Source organism: Podarcis tiliguerta, assembly GCF_965153285.1.
Source record: "Podarcis tiliguerta genome assembly, chromosome: 17".
NCBI classification, from domain to species: Eukaryota; Metazoa; Chordata; class Lepidosauria; order Squamata; family Lacertidae; genus Podarcis; species Podarcis tiliguerta.
This window is the reverse complement of record NC_139550.1, coordinates 38,598,686-38,615,341: the sequence shown is the minus strand read 5'-3', so window position 1 is coordinate 38,615,341 and position 16,656 is coordinate 38,598,686. Positions and strand designations below refer to the sequence as shown.

General features: G+C 45.5%; 1 protein-coding gene and 1 long non-coding RNA gene across 5 annotated transcripts in view; one reads left to right on the top strand and one right to left on the bottom strand.

Annotated features, from left to right (window-relative positions):
• The window catches only part of IQSEC2 (IQ motif and Sec7 domain ArfGEF 2), a 151,969-nt gene that overhangs the window by 107,482 nt on the left and 27,831 nt on the right, over window positions 1-16,656 (bottom strand). The gene's annotated exons all lie outside the window — the stretch shown is intronic.
• On the top strand, window positions 8,115-14,848 carry LOC310668165. Its single transcript, XR_014506630.1, has 3 exons — window positions 8,115-8,538; window positions 9,688-9,988; window positions 14,479-14,848. It is a non-coding gene; the product is annotated as an uncharacterized lncRNA (long non-coding RNA).

Here is a 16,656-nt window from a genome sequence, read left to right as displayed (position 1 = left end):
CCCCATGTTTCAGAAGCCCAAATAACTTCAGCTGCCCACTGGCACCATGCAGTAGAATGCTTTTCTAGCAGAGGCGTCAGGCACTCTCACTTCTAACCTTCGGGAGACTCCTGAAGCCTTCTTCATGTTGACAGGCCTATTCAATGGCTTCAGATCTTAGGACATGCCAATCATTTTTATGATCACTCTGTATTGTTTCTAATGGTATTTTATCTCTTTTGTAAATTTTGTTGCATGCCATTCTGATATTTTGTATAAGGGGTGGTCTATTCATATTTTCTATATAAATGAATAAACATTTATTAATGACCATCCATGTATTTCTATGTCAGAATATTTTTGTTCCCTATTATAGCATAGGTGCAAAAGCCAAATTTCTCTCTTTCTTCCCAAGGATGTATCTTAAGGAATTATTAAATGGGTCCTGTATGTGGTAGAGATTTCCACTCAACTCTGTATCCTGTAAGTTATTTTAATGTAAAAGCTGCATCCTGTATAATCACATGGCTGTTTCATTGGGTGTCTCATTCACGTGTCTCATTCATTGGGTGATGGCACAGTATGGTACTGGCAAAAAAACCCCAAACCAGTAACAGCTTTTGACAGCCAACATCTTTGCTATCACAACTAACCATTTGGCTGTTGGTAACAAAACTTGAGTTTCTACAGCCTAGAAATAGGAAGCTCTTTTTCATGAGATGTGCACAAAGAGTATTATACCTGAACAATGAGTGATAAAAGTGAAAAATGAGAAAAGAGGTGATTTAGATGCAACTTGAGAGAGAAATGCCTAGTGCAGTGGTACCTCGGGTTACATACGCTTCAGGTTACAGACTCCACTAACCCAGAAATATTACCTCAGGTTAAGAACTTTGCTTCAGGATGAGAACAGAAATCATGCAGCAGCAGCACGGAGGAGTCCCCATTAGCTAAAGTGGTGCTTCAGGTTAAGAACAGTTTCAGGTTAAGAACAGACCTCCAGAATGAATTAAGTTCTTAACCCGAGGTACCACTGTACTGCAACTTGCCCCAGCTATTTGTATCTTATTTGCAAAGTTTGTCCATATGGACACATTGAACAGTCATTACTCCCATCCCCCTTGAGGTCACTGCTGCTATTTTTCTTAAATAGCTCCTCTCATATTAATGCTTAGTATGCAAGCATGCTGCTCATTGTCCACAACCGTTTATGTAGACTAGCCCTGAAAAGTAAGGTCTCAACCGACTCACATAGGGGAATGCTCAGATTTTCACAAACCCCAGCATTACAGAGGAATTAGGATAGCAGAGAAAATGTGGAGATGGGAGAAACCTCTCTTAACAGTTAAAGAAAAAAACTGCCATTAGCACATGCTTTCTTGTGTTTGTCAACTACAGCAGTCGCCCTTCCTCTCCTGCCACCACAAGGGTCCATTAATCCACTCACGTTTCCCCAATGGAGTTGGGTTTCATTATTTGCTCTTGCTCAACATAATACTGCATACCATTTGTTAGTGTAGAGCCAGGCTGAAGCTTGTGCACAGCTATACCTCAATCCAGACCCAGAGAGTGTGTCCTCCAACCCAGGGCCCTGATGTCAACAGCTGGAATTGGGCTGAAATGCAGCAGGTAAAATATACTTCTCTTGACTGGGCAAGGGTAGAAGACCGGGCTTCCTGTACTTGTACCATGCCTGGCTGATCAAGAATCTTTATATACTGCCTGCCAATCATGGGTTCTGGTGTTGTGTATCCCTCTGTATCTAAAGCAGGCTCTGAGCAAACAAAAGTTCCAGATCAGTCCATGAAGTCCCAGGCTCAAGCCCTTGTGTAGTCGACAGGAGCAAGCTAATGCAGCTATCCCTGATGATTCCTGCCAAGGCGTGAGGTTATGCATGGGCATATTTGCAAGAAATCTTGAAGTGTCAGAAATGACACAGTTTTACCATAACTGGCAGTCCTTATGCAAACATAGAGCCAGTTCATAGGATTTAACCTGATGACTTAATATGTGTTTAAAATGTACAGCAACTTTTCTCCAGGTCCATTTTGCCATCCCTATAGAGAAACCTGATCCACCCATTTCCCCAGAGATGTTGTAGTGATGAGGTTCGCTGGTGAATTCTGAGCACGCCTGCGCAAAAACACCCACCTCAGGCAAGCAAGCCAATACAGAATATGACACATTTAAAAATACACAAAATATGTCATAACACATACACATATAATAAAATCAAAGATACACACTTTCACACACGCCAACAGCCACATTCTTACACAAATCTAGGCAAAATCATGCTCACTAAAGACTGCTGTGAATATTGTGAAGCTACACAACTTAAGATGCATAAATAAACACCACTTTAAAAAGATTAAATGTACATCAGCTTTATTAGGAAGATGCACATGTAATTTATCTGGCATTTGCAAAATGTACATCTTCACACTGAGTCAATTACCCAGCTCAGTATTATCTTCTTCGGCAGGTGGGTTTCCAGACTCTGCCCTGCTCACTAAAATCCTTCAAGACAGGGATGTCAAAGATTGAACCTGGGCCTGTTGGCAGCCTGTGCTCAGCTACTGAATTATGTACCTTCAGAGTGAAATGTGGTCCTCACACGAAGGACAACAGCCATGACAAGCTGGATAGAGCCTCCAAGATCATGTGCTGGAGAAAGCAAATAACAACATGTAGCAATCATCTCATGTCCCAACTGGAAACTAAGCCAAGGGAAAGCTGAGTGTAGTCAGATATGCACTTTGGACTTTAAGAAGGCTGATTTCAAAAAGCTTAAAGAACTACTAAGTAAGATCCCATAGTCATACCTACTCAAAGAGAAGGGAGTCCAAGATGGATGGAAGTTTCAGAAAGGTGAAATATTGAAGGCTCAAAGGCAGACAATTTCAACAAGAAAGAAAAGTAAGATAAGGAGCTTACAGATGAACTGAGAGTTAAGAAGGCTATGTATAATAAATGGAAGAAAGGGGAAATCACAAAGGAGGAGTATACATGAGTAGCCAACAGCTGCAGGGTGAAGGTCTGGCAGGCCAAAGGTTCAAAAGAACAAAAAGCTTTCTTTGGCTATGTTCAAAGCAAAAGGAAGAGCAAGCAAGTAACAGGTCCTCTGCATGGAGAAGATGGAGAAATGCTTTGAGCGACAGACAGAAGGAATCATAGAATCGTAGAATCATAGAGTTGGAAGAGACCACAAGGGCCATCGAGTCCAACCCCCTGCCAAGCAGGAAACACCATCAGAGCACTCCTGACATATGGAGCACTCCTGACAGAAGGAGTAACTGATCAAACCTACTTTGCCTCTGTCTTCATCCAAAAGGAAAGCAGTGCCCAACCTGGTGATAACAGAATAAATGGTGTAAGGAGGGAGCTACAGCCCAAGATAGGAGAAGAGGTGGAAAGGGAACACCTAGCTACTTTAAATGAATTCAAATCTCCGGAGCTTGATGAGCTGCTTCCAAGGGTACTAAAGGAGCTTCAGAGAATTTGTGGAGAACAGGTGAGGTCCCTGCAGCCTGGAAGTTGGCAAATATTGTCCTCATATTCAAAAAGAGGGACAAAGAAGACCCAGGTAAATACAGACTGGTCAGCTTGCTTTCAATACCACAAAAGGTCCTAGAACAGATAATTCAACAGTTGGCTTGTGAGCACTTAGAAAAGGATTATGTGATCACTAAGACCCAGCATGGGTTTCTTCAAAACAAATCATGCTAGTCGAATCTCATTTATTTTTTTGATAAGTTACAAGCTTGGTGGATCAGTAGAATGCTGTGGACTTAGTTTATCTTGATTTCAGTAAGGCTGGTAAAACGTGGACTGGACTAGGTAACTGTTTTTCTAAAAAAATAATTTTTATTAGTTTACAACAAAAACAAAAACACACAATAATTTCACATCCAATTTTTCACAAATTATCTCTTTTCTGGACTTCCTTCAGCTTTTCCGTAAATCATCCATAGTCATTATTTAAATTACGCATTCCTTAGGTTTGTATTGTCATTATTTAAACCTTTCTTTTTCTATTCCCTTTAAACAATACTTCTCAAATTTCACAGTGCTTCTTTAAATCCCTCTAGTGTTATCTGTCCCTCACTTATACTTTTCAGATATTCCACAAATTTTCCCCAGTCCTTGATGAACTTTTGGTCTCTTAGATATCTAATTTTCCCAGTCAATTTATCCAACTCAGCATAGTCTAACAGCTTCATTCTCCATTCTTCCATCGTCGGTATTTCCTATTGTTTAAATTTCTGAGCCAGTAATACTCTTGCAGCTGTCACTGCATATTGAAAAAATTTACAGTCCTTTCTCTTTATCTCATTTCCTAAAATTCCTAACAGAAAGGCCTCTGGTTTCTTTACAAATGTGTATTTTAATATCTTCTTCAATTCATTATATATCATTTCCCAGAAGCCTTTCACTTTCTTACATTCCCACCACATATGGTAAAAGGAGCCTTCTTTATCTTTACATTTCCAACACTTATTACATGTCATTTCGCTAATTTTACCGGTGTTATGTACCATCTTTAAAACATTTTCATAACATTTTCTTTTAGTGTCATACATGCTGTAAATTTTAAATTTTCTTTCCATAATCTTTCCCAGCATAATCTTCTAATTGTATGTTGTAACCAATGTCTCTGGCCCAATGTATCATTACCGATTTAACTTCCTCGTCCTTCAAATTCCATTCTAGCAACAATTTATACATTTTGGATAAAATTTTAAAATCATTATTTATTATTTCTATCTGAAATTTTGAATCCTTGTCTGCATAACCACGTTCCTTAATATCTTTCCTAAACATTTCGTTTATTTGAAAATAATGCAACCAGTCATATACATGTTCTTTAACCTGTTCATATGGTTTTATTTTCCATTTTCCTCCTTCTTTAAATAACAATTGGCCATATGTGATCCAATTGCCTCTCATATTAATTTTCCTTACACTCATAACTTCTAATGGAGATAACCAGTGTGGTACTCTAGGTTCTAATAGGTTTTTATACCTATCCCAAACTTCAATCAAAGGACCTCGGAAGATGTGGTTCTCAAAACCTTTATGGATTTTCTTCTTCTCACACCATAGGTACCATAGGTACGCATGCCATCCAAATCTGTTATCAAACCCCTCTAGGTCTAACAATTCCTTATTTTCTAATTTTATCCATTCTTTCAACCAGCAAAGGCATGATGCCTCATAGTATAATTTCAAATCAGGCAGGGCAAAGCCTCCTCTTTCTCTCACATCTGTAAGTAACTTAAATTGAATTCTCGGCTTTTTGCCCTGCCAAATATATCTTGAAATCGCTCTTTGCCACTCTTTAAAAATCCTGTTCCCCTTAACTGTTAGATGGATTTGTAGCTAACTCAAAGAGTGCTCACAAACGGTTCCTCATCATCCTGGAAGAAAGAGTCAAGTGGGGTCGTGCCTCAGAGTTCTGGCCTGGACTCATTGTTGTTCAACATATTTATAAATGAATTAGATGAATGAATTTGAGGGGCTGCTAATCAAATTTGCAGGTGACACCAAACTGGGAGTGGTAGCTAATACCGCAGAAGACAAAATCCAGATTCAATATGACCGTAACAGGTTGGAGAACTGGGCCCAAGATAACACAATGAATTTCAATAGGGACACACTGAACAACCAGCTGCACAAATCTAAGATGAGGGACACCTGGCTTTCCAGTAGTACATGTGGAAAGTGCCTAGGGATCTTAGTGGACCACAGACTTAGCATGAGGCAACAGTGTGATGCAGCATCAAAAAAAGCCAATGCTATTCTAGGCTGCATCAACAGAAGTCTAGTGTCCAGGTCAAGGGAAATAATAGTACCACCCTATTCTGCCTTGATCAGACCACACTTGGTATACTGTGTCCAGTTCTGGGCACCACAACTTAAGAAAGATATTCACAATCTGAGAGATGTATGGAGGAGAGCAACCAAGATGATCAAGGATCTGTAAACCAAGCCTTATAAGAACAGTTGAGGGAGCTGGGTATGTCTAGAAAAGAGGAGACAGATGAGATACGAAAGTCATCTTCAAATATCAAATGGGCTCTCACATGGAAGATGGACCAAGCTTGTTTTCTCCTGCTCCAGAGGGTAGGACCTGAAGCAATGGCTTCATGTTAGAAGAAATGAGATGTTGACTAAACATCAGGAAGAACTTTCTGACAGTAAGAGCTGCTGAACAATGGAAGCAGAGGTTGGATGGCCATCTGCCAATGATCTTTCAGTTGATATTCTTGCATTGCAGGGCTTGAACTTGGGGTCCCTTCCAACTCTACAATTCTATGATTCTATGAAAGACAATGGCAACCTTTTTCTCTCCCCCCTGCATGTACTACACTCTCATCCCCCCAGAGGTCCATGCACATGGGTGTAGCCAGGAGTTTTGTTAGGGGAGGGCAGGCTTTTGCTGGGGGTCAGGCTCTCAGATTTGTATTGACTTGTACTGATTTTGATTGATTTAGGGTGGGAGCTGTCCCCCTGCTCCCCCCCCTTGGCTACACCCACGTGCACGCATGCACCACACTCACACGCTTCCCATATTCCACCACGACATTGGCTTGATGTCGGATGTCGCACCCACTTGCACACCCCCTCACGTACTCAGGCTCTGTGCGAGGAGGGAGCGCCCCAGACCCATTGTCTCCCCTGATTACACCCTTTCCCTCCAGTTCTCTGTGACTCACACACTAGCTACTAATTAAAACCAGGAAACAAGCTGGGGGGAGTGGGGAGCAGGCAGGATTATTTTAGAAATGATGCTGACTTTGGAGGGCACCAGCCTCTCATCTCCATAGAAACCAGGGCTCCAAAAAACCCAACCCCCAACCCCAACCAATATCCCCTCCTCTTGTCTGCATTTCCCTATCCAGATTTGTTCCTCCCAGGGTACCCCAATCTCACTCTTGAAAAACTCACCTTCTGCTAGTCCTATACAAATATTTATACCTTTACTTTTCACTAAGAAGCCCTGCAAGCAGGGGATATGGCAATAGTTATTCCACAACCCTCAAATTATGTAATTTAAATGAATGAATTATGCAAATTCAGACCTTCTCTGGACATTTAACCTGATTTAGCTACTGTGGGCATTTTGAAGTAATGCTGTGTATAGAGCAATCCCGAGCACTCCCAACTTTGTAGTGGATGTGCCTGTGCGCACACACATGTGCACACACAGCTTGTACAAAGATGCTCGTGTGCACTTATTTTATTCCGGAGAGATATCCCAGTGTTCAATGTACAACTCTCAAATATTCAGTTGAATTATTTAAATGGTTACGATGAATCAGATTTTGGAACATTTGAGGGAAAATGAGAGGATACTATCATAAAAAAGATTCTAGGAAGTGGCCATCACCCTGATTTTGGCACACACACAAATTCTGCTGTCCTTCAGAGACTCCCACAGCCCACCTGGAGACTCCCAATCCTTCTAGTGTTGGGGGAAAGCACCCTCCCAACGTCCCATGAAACCCTACATCCTGCAGCCCCAACTGCTCACTTCACCAGCCGTTGCTGCAGAGTGAACCCAGAGGATCTCAGCAAGATGCTTTGGACAATGGGCCTCCTACATGCCCCCACCCCCACCCTATTTCAAGCAGCTAGGAGAAAGGAGGGGAGGGTGACCAGGTGCAGATGGGGCAGGGCCTTATGCCTTGAAAGACAAGTGAGAGTGCCAACTCCTCAGGAAACCCACATGGGACCCAGAGGTTTTAAGCAACTACCAGCCCAACGCTAACATCCCCTTTTCAGGGAAGGTGATTGTTAGTGGTGTTCACTGAGCTTTAGACGCTCTTGGAAGAAACTTGATTACAAGATCCATGCCAGTCTAGGTTCAGGTCTGGGTTTGGGACCAAATTAGCCTTGGTTGCCATGATTGAAGATCTTTACTGAGAAAGGCATGGGGGAAAGACCAGGGGAATACAATCCTCTTTGATCCTCTTTGAACTCTCAGCAGCTTTTGGCACCATTGACCACAGCATCACTCTTGACCAAAGGGTCAGCAAACTTTTTCAGCAGGGGGTTGGCCCACTGTCCTTGTGGGGGGCTGGACTATATTTGGGGAGGGATGAATGAATTCCTATGCCCCACAAATAACCCAGAGATGCATTTTAAATAAAAGCACACATTCCACTCATGTAAAAGCACGCTGATTCCCGGACCATCCGTGGGCTGGATTTAGAAGGCGATTGGGCCAGATCCGGCCCCCGGGCCTTAGTTTGCCTACCCATGCTCTTGACTGTATGGTTTGGGAGTTGGAGGGCACAGTAATTTTGTGGTACTGTTCCCACGTGCAGGATCATGTCCAGACAATAGCACTGAGTCACCATAGCTTGGCCTTATGACATAGCTTGGCTACACAGGTTTATATTGCTGTTTGAAATCTACATGAAGCCATGGGGAAGGGTGGACATTAAGAGATTTGGAGTAAAATATTGTCTGAGTCAAGAGAGGCTGTGCTGGTCCTGGACCAACAGCTGGATAGTGGAGTGAGCTCAACCTGTAGACTACCTGGCATCTGAGGTAAAGTCTGACTCCGTGTGTGTTACTACAGTTCTGTGGAAACCAAGGGCCTTCTTGGGCCTAAGCAGCTCAATGGCTCCTTAGCTGCTTCTATTCCTCACCTCCCTACACCTATATAAATTTTCCTTTCTTGTCAAAACACAGGGGTGCCATCTCTGCAGGTCTGTGGGGGCCAAGCCCCCCCAGCATTTTCAATGAAGGGGCTGAACCCCTTAAAAACGTTCTGTGGTGGCATGTGCGCATCACATGGGGCATAGGGATGTCATATGGCCCTGGGCCCTGCAATCATGGGGCAAGGCGGTGGAAGTCACCCTGAGGGTCATCTAATCCAACCCCCTGAAACACATGGTTCCTCATCCACTTTGAAACCATACTAGACCCTACTTAGCTTTGCAAATATGCCAGCAGTTTTATCGCTGCACCACTATATGTTCCACTATACAATCAATCAATCAACCAAACAAACAACCACTCAGTCCCCTTAACAGAGAAAACCAGTGTGTCACATGCAGGGTACATTGTTCCACAGAGAAGAATTCCATCATGTTAGCCTCCTCCACCTGCAGTTTTTAATGGTACAGTCCAGAAATAGCTTTTATTACCTCAGTGAAAAATAGGCTTCTGTTCAACGAAGACACACACATTTCATTGCTCATGGCTCTTCCATCTTTTTCTGCTATATGCTTCCTCTGAGTTTGGTCCCACTTGTACCCACTTCTGTTAGCTAACCCGCCTTGCCTTTCCCAGTTGCCCTGCTAACCAGTTTGGCCCCCGCCTTTGGGTGATTTGATGCTTCTGCCGATGCAAAGGGGGCACAGGGCTCTTCCACCAGGTGACAGTTGGAGTGGGTGGCTTCCTGCAGCTCATCTTTTCTCGTCTGGACCACTTCACTGCGATACTCCTTGAATGGAACAGACACCTCTGGCACGGGACACCTTGTTTATGTAACCGCTCTCTGACTGTGGCTTACCAGAATTTGCTTAACGTGGGATATTCTGCAGCAAAACCTCAGTTTGCCTGCCTTCCACCTTAAGGGAATTCCCGGCTGCCAGCTCCATTTGTATCTAAGAATCCATCACTGTAGGGTCTCCATGGCTTTACTCAGCTTGGCACCCGTTCAAACACCTGCTTCCTACCTGTCCTTTTTAGGAAACATCATTGCTGCCGCTGCCAGTGAAGGTTTGGGAGCCGGGGAAGAGAAGAGAAGAGAAGAGAAGAGAAGAGAAGAGAAGAGAAGAGAAGAGAAGAGAAGAGAAGAGAAGAGAAGAGATGACTGAGCAGCAGCAGCAGGAAGTGAAGCAGAGCTTAGGCAGGAGCCAAGACCATGCATCTCCCCAGCAGTCTAGCTATCCTGGAAGAGCCATGCCCTTTCAGATGCCAGCATGGGGTCTTCTGCCACCCTGCTGGGCAGCTGGCAACCCACAATCAGTGCTAATTGGCCTCTGCACAGGTACCTTAGATTCAGTCGTGCCTTCCTATTTATGGAGGGGGGGGGAGGCCGTAGGATAGGCAGGCTCAGCTGAAAAGCTTGGAGTACAGAGTGGGAACTCGCAGAGATGCTAAGCAACTGGAACAGAGCAAACATGGCAAGCTCTCTTCCCCAATATGGGGCAACTTCTTGTTTTGCTTTTTTTAACAGCCCAGAGACAGGGAGGCCTTCCATTTCTGTGATATGTGTACTTATTTTAGATCTAACTTAACAGAAGTCAGCCCCTTGGGGGGGGGGGAGCGATGGAGCAGGGAAATGGCAACACCAAGCAGAGAGGGCAATCTGTCTCCAGGGGGTGGAACACCCTTTGCCTTGCTCAGATCATGCTTATTCAAAAGCTTGCTGTTTCTTTTCCCAACAGCTGTTGAGAGGAAAAAGGTGTATCCCCTGCCATGAAACCCTGCTCAGGCTTCTCTGAATCTCTTGCAGTTCTTGGTCATAATTGCAGGATTAAGTTTGGCATTCCAAATAGTCACATTCAACAGTCATGTGCTCCTCCCCAGAAACAGGTGCATCTCGGCACTGGCTGAGGCCATCCTGTAACATCAGTTGCCCCCACACCAGGGTGGAGTGGGGCTGATCTTTGCCACCGGAGGCAGAAATATGGTCCTTACCATGGAAACAGCTGTTGGGAAGTTGGTGCTGTGTATGCTTCTGGTTGCTGTGGCAACACTTCCTGGCAGCGGCCCTGCACGCTGTCACTCCCCCTCCTCCGAACTGTCATCTCCCAACACCCCCTCCCCTCCACCCTGAATATATCCTAGCAACCTGCCGCTACATTAGCCTTGCGGTTGGCATGCCAAAGAGCTCGCTTAGCAACACCAACCGCGCTTCTGACTGAGGGTGCAATCCAGGGAGTCCTGGCTCCCAGCTCTCAATCCCCCCCAACTAGGACAAGATGGGCCCCTGACTTTGGAGTAATGACATTTTTTTTTAATGGGGGGGGGCGCGGGAGGAGAGATCCCTATTTGGAGTTGTGTAGCTGGTGGCAAAACCCCACTTCTCTCCTAAACAACCAAGAGCTTCTTGTCTCCCCAGTCAGTCGCAGCCACCAATTCTGCCACAGAGACAGTGGCATGTGAAGGCGGCTCCTTGGGGCTCTGCATTGCTGACAGCAGGTGGGGGGGGGGACGGTGATAGCAAGGTGCTGGAAACAGCTCCCTCCCCTCCCCCAGCAAGCGTCACAGGAATGGTATGTCCCTGGGAGAAACTTCAGCACTTCCCCACCACCACCTCTCACACACTAATACAGTGGGACCTCAGGTTACATACGCTTCAGGTTACAGACTCCGCTAACCCAGAAATAGTGCTTCAGGTTAAGAACTTTGCTTCAGGATGAGAACAGAAATCGTGCTCCGGCGGCGCGGCGGCAGCAGGAGGCCCCTTTAGCTAAAGTGGTGCTTCAGGTTAAGAACAGTTTCAGGTTAAGTACGGACCTCCGGAACGAATTAAGTACTTAACCTGAGGTACCACTGTATATACAAAATATGGGGTGCTGGAGAGAGCAAGGAGCTGAGGGCATGGCAAGGAGGAGGAAGGCACAAGGACGAATGAAGGGGAGAATGGGGTGAGGGCTGCATTTTGCTCTCCTCCATCAGGAGCAACCCCCGGAGTGTCGGCTCTGGTCCTGCCCCCAAAGCATGCCACTGATGCAGTCCCACAATAGTTCATTCACGGCTCGGAAGGGCTGCAGCTCAAGGGCAGGGCATCTGCTCTGCATGCAGAAGGCTCAAGCCCAGCATCGCCAGGCAGGGCTGGGAATGTCCCCTGCCTGAAACCCTGGGGCCCTGCTGCCAGTTAGTGTGGACAGTACTAAGATAGATGGCGGTCTCTGTGACCCAATGCCCCACTTCTCCTTGCTCATCTTCCGGAGGGATGGGAAAGCAGTCAGTATGGGCAGATGAGGGTATCCAGTAAGGCCTAAGGCCTCACCACTAGGCTGGAGCCGTTTATTGGCCTTGCTGGATTTTGCCACCATCCGTGCACCTTTGGGAAGCTCCAACTCTGGTCCCAGCTATCCAGAGTCACTGCCTCCGACCCCTGCAGGGATGTGGTCTGCCAAACTCCTGCTAAACTTTGGCAAAGCTCCCAGCAAGGACAGGCTTTTAGCTAATGAAGCCGGCCTGGGCGTGTTGGCAGCCCATTAAACTGCTGTTCAAACATGTTCTGCTGGCACTCAGTGGGTGCTGGTGCAGCAACAGCCAAGACAAACTGATTCCTTTCTCCTCCTGCCTCAGTGTACTGGGCTCAAACCTTTGAGCACCAACACCAAGAATCACCCCAGAGCTTCCTGCTCTGCAGTAAAGTCACATTGCACAGCAGTGTTCTCATCGAACACCATCACAGCACAAAATGCTTTCCCCGGCTTTCCCACAAATTCATCAGAAAGAACATCAGGCCAAACAAGTCATATCACACCGTTCCAGAGTAGTCACCATATTACCCTACTGCTGCCATGATACAACAGCCCTATAGAAAAGCTTGTCTGCCATCAAACTTCCACTGTGCTATTGGAGAGATCAGAAGGGTTGTTCTTGCTTAGCAGTGATGCCCAGTCATAATCAAAAGCAGGTCTGTTATGAGCCAAAGGTGAGGCAGCAGACTATGTGTTCCACCAAGGGTGGCGGTATGGGAAACATAACCCATAAGGCACACTCCACCCATAAGGGGAGTTCATCATAGAATCATAGAATCATAGAGTTGGAAGAGACCACAAGGGTCATCGAGTCCAACCCCCTGCCAAGCAGGAAACACCATCAGAGCACTCCTGACATATGGTTGTCAAGCCTCTGCTTAAAGACCTCCAAAGAAGGAGACTCCACCACACTCCTTGGCAGCAAATTCCACTGTCGAACAGCTCTTACTGTCAGGAAGTTCTTCCTAATGTTTAGGTGGAATCTTCTTTCTTGTAGTTTGTATCCATTGCTCCGTGTCCGCTTCTCTGGAGCAGCAGAAAACAACCTTTCTCCCTCCTCTATGTGACATCCTTTTATATATTTGAACATGGCTATCATATCACCCCTTAACCTCCTCTTCTCCAGGCTAAACATGCCCAGCTCCCTTAGCCGATCCTCATAAGGCATTGTTTCCAGGCCTTTGACCATTTTGGTTGCCCTCCTCTGTACACGTTCTAGTTTGTCAGTGTCCTTCTTGAACTGTGGTGCCCAGAACTGGACACAGTACTCCAGGTGAGGTCTGACCAGAGCAGAATACAGTGGCACTATAACTTCCCTTGATCTAGATGCTATACTCCTATTGATGCAGCCCAGAATTGCATTGGCTTTTTTAGCTGCCGCGTCACACTGTTGGCTCATGTTAAGTTTGTGGTCAACCAAGACTCCTAGATCCTTTTCACATGTACTGCTCTCAAGCCAGGTGTCACCCATCTTGTATTTGTGCCTCTCATTTTTTTTGCCCAAGTGCAATACTTTACATTTCTCCCTGTTAAAATTCATCTTGTTTGTTTTGGCCCAGTTCTCTAATCTGTCAAGGTCGTTTTGAAGTGTGATCCTGTCTTCTGGGGTGTTAGCCACCCCTCCCAGTTTGGTGTCATCTGCAAATTTGATCAGGATGCCCTTGAGTCCATCATCCAAGTCGTTGATAAAGATGTTGAATAAGACCGGGCCCAAGACAGAACCCTGTGGCACCCCACTAGTCACTCTTCTCCAGGATGAAGAGGAACCATTGATGAGCACCCTTTGGGTCCAGCACAAACCCTTTTGTGCTAGAGCTGTGCGGAGGCATTGCAGTGCTCTGTGGTTTCTCAACGCAGAATTTTGGGCTCTGAGGTGGCTGTTGCTCCTTTAGAGTAACATTTCAATTTGTGGAATTGCTCCCATAAAATACCTAGCAAAACAGACCAACTACAGAAATCATAGAATGTTTTTCATTTCTTTAATGAGGTACGATCTGCATAAGATTTACCTTTTTAGAAAGCAGCATGCCAAACAATGGCACATTATGGGATGTGGCGTGGACAGCACAGCATTCTCACACAATTTTCTGCAGCAGATAAGCATGAAAACTCTGCCTTTTCTTTAGCACACCCTATGAAAATATGGTCCTGCCACATTGCAGTTTTCCCACAATGCTCTGCCACATCACCTGAACTTTTCTTCCCGTGAGATGTAGCAATGTGTCAATCCATTCATGCTCGTCTGCTGTCGCATTGGGACATGGGCTGACTGCATCATTGCAATAAAGCAACCAAAGGTGGAAACAGCTCAGTGGACCAATGCAGCACGAGGGGAGCAATTTGTAATCCTGCTGTCAATAAAACATTACAGAGCAAGATGTGAAGGGAAACCTCCCCTGCCAAAACTGCAGCCCCAACACTTTTTGCCACATTCCCTACAAACAAAGGAGACAGAGATGGAAAAGAGGGTTAGGTGGTATTTTAATGGCATGTCTGAATCTTATGCTTGGGATTCCCTATGTCTTTTTCTTTACAGAAAGTAGCCATAAGGGATCCAGATTAGAAGAATGGCGTCCACCCTTTTCCCTGATGAAAATCACTAGAGACAGACTGACAATGTTTGGTTGCCGCTGGTCATGTGACAAACAGAAGAGAGTGCACAGTGGCAAGCCATTCACCAAGTTGCATGACGGGCACAGAAGTGACTAGTGGAAGGTGGCTTCAGTGGGGGACAGACAAAGCACTCATTACATCTTTACTTTCTTTTACATCCTCTGCATTTTTCGTGAGTTGTCTGAAATTCTTTGGCAAGCCTCAAGTGGCCCACGGGCCAAATGTTGTGCAGACCTGTTCTAGACCGTCTGCTGCTTTGCCCATTTAAAAAATGTTCTTCAATCCTCCCATCTTTTTGATTCCACACTGGCCCCCTTTGACACTTCCAGTCCCCCCCCCCCAGCTGCCCTCAAACCTCCCCCCTTTTTAAATCAGCAGAAGTTAGTTGCACTATGACTCCAGGGCATCAGGCTCTCCCTATATAACTCTGCTTATGTGTAAGCTTGTTGTTTAAGGAAGAAAAAGAGACACGCACAAATATTAAAAGCAAGAGGTGGAGACTCCAGACAGACCTGACTTTTAGGACAGGGAATACAATCAGGAATCGGGTCGCCTACTCACCACTAACAGCTGCCACCAAAAACTTAAGACGGCTGTGGATGTCTCTCTTTACTCCTGATGCCACTGGTGCCTCTTGCTCCCTCCGGAGTCACCCTCCCCTTTCTTGCTAGTCCTCTTCCCCCCCTTTACCTCACAGTTGGCCAAAGATGTATTTGCAGCCCCAAGAGCGAATGCAGAAGGAAAGGGGGAAATAACCACTGTCCTCACTTACTCCTTACTCCACTCACGTACATGCATGCACCTACTTGCCACCACCACCAGCCAGCTCCACCAAATGCCAGTCAGTCCAGTAGCAAAAGAGAGTGAGCCTGCTCTCCCAGCAGCACTCTTCCATGGCGCCCAAGGGCAAACTTCTCTCCCCACTTTTCTAAAGTATAAAGATATGCTAAGCCTTTGCTCATTGCCACCAAATTACACCAACAGGAAGTACATGGGAGTGGCTACATCACCAAGAAGCAGTGCTATTTTCTATAAAAAGAGGTGCCAGAACTCACCAGGAACACCTCCCATGTTCTCTCGTAATGGCAATGACTCCCACCTGAGAGGTGCCAGAACTCAGTTCCAGCAAGTTCCAGCTGAAAAAAGCCCTGTCAAGAAGTGAATTTAAGTTGGCACACTGCCAGGACACCCTAGCACTGCAGCACAAGAAAAGGGGATTTAAATAAAACGCTGGAACATTTGGATCTGAAAAGTTATGGGGGTTGGGGTTGGGGGGGAGCTAAAAACTACACATGGATTGCAACAGTTGCCATTTGACCACCCAGAAAGTTTTAAGGGTGCCTAAAAGACAACAGAGACAGAGCCTGTCTAATGTTCAAGGAGAGGGAATTCCAAAGGGCAGGTGCCACAACACTAAAGGCCTGATTCCTACATTGTGCACAATGGACCTCCTGATAACATGGTACCTGCAGGAGGCCCTCACCTGAAGAGCACAGTGATGGCCTGGACATATGCAGGATGAGATTCTCTTTCAGGTATCCTGGTTCTGCGTATGGCTGTAAATCATAATGCCCTGTGGACTGTCCTTCTGAAAATTGGCTGCCCAGATAAATTTGTGAACATCATCCAGCTCCTCCATGATAATATGACCACAACAATCGCAGATAACAATCGCAGATAACCATTCACAGTGGGATCAGGTGCCCCAACTCTGTTCATTATTTTCATTGCCATGATCCTACACTTTGTCGAAGGGAAACTCCCCACCGGAGTAGATATCATATATCGAACAGATGGAAAGAAAGCTCTTCAATCTGAGCAGGCTGAAAGCAAAGAGTACGGTTACCGTAACTTCCGTCATAGAGCTTCAGTATGCTGATGACAACATAGTGTGCGCACACTCAGAGGATGATTTCCAAACCATCCTAAATATCTTTACAGAAGCTTAAGAAAAGCTTGGCCTATCACTCAACATCCAAAAAACCAAAGTGCTGCACCAGCAAACATTGGAAAATGTCGATCACTTCTCCTACCTAGGCAGTTATCTTTCCACAAGGGCCAACATTGATGCCGAAATCCAGCATCGCCTGAGCTCTGCAAG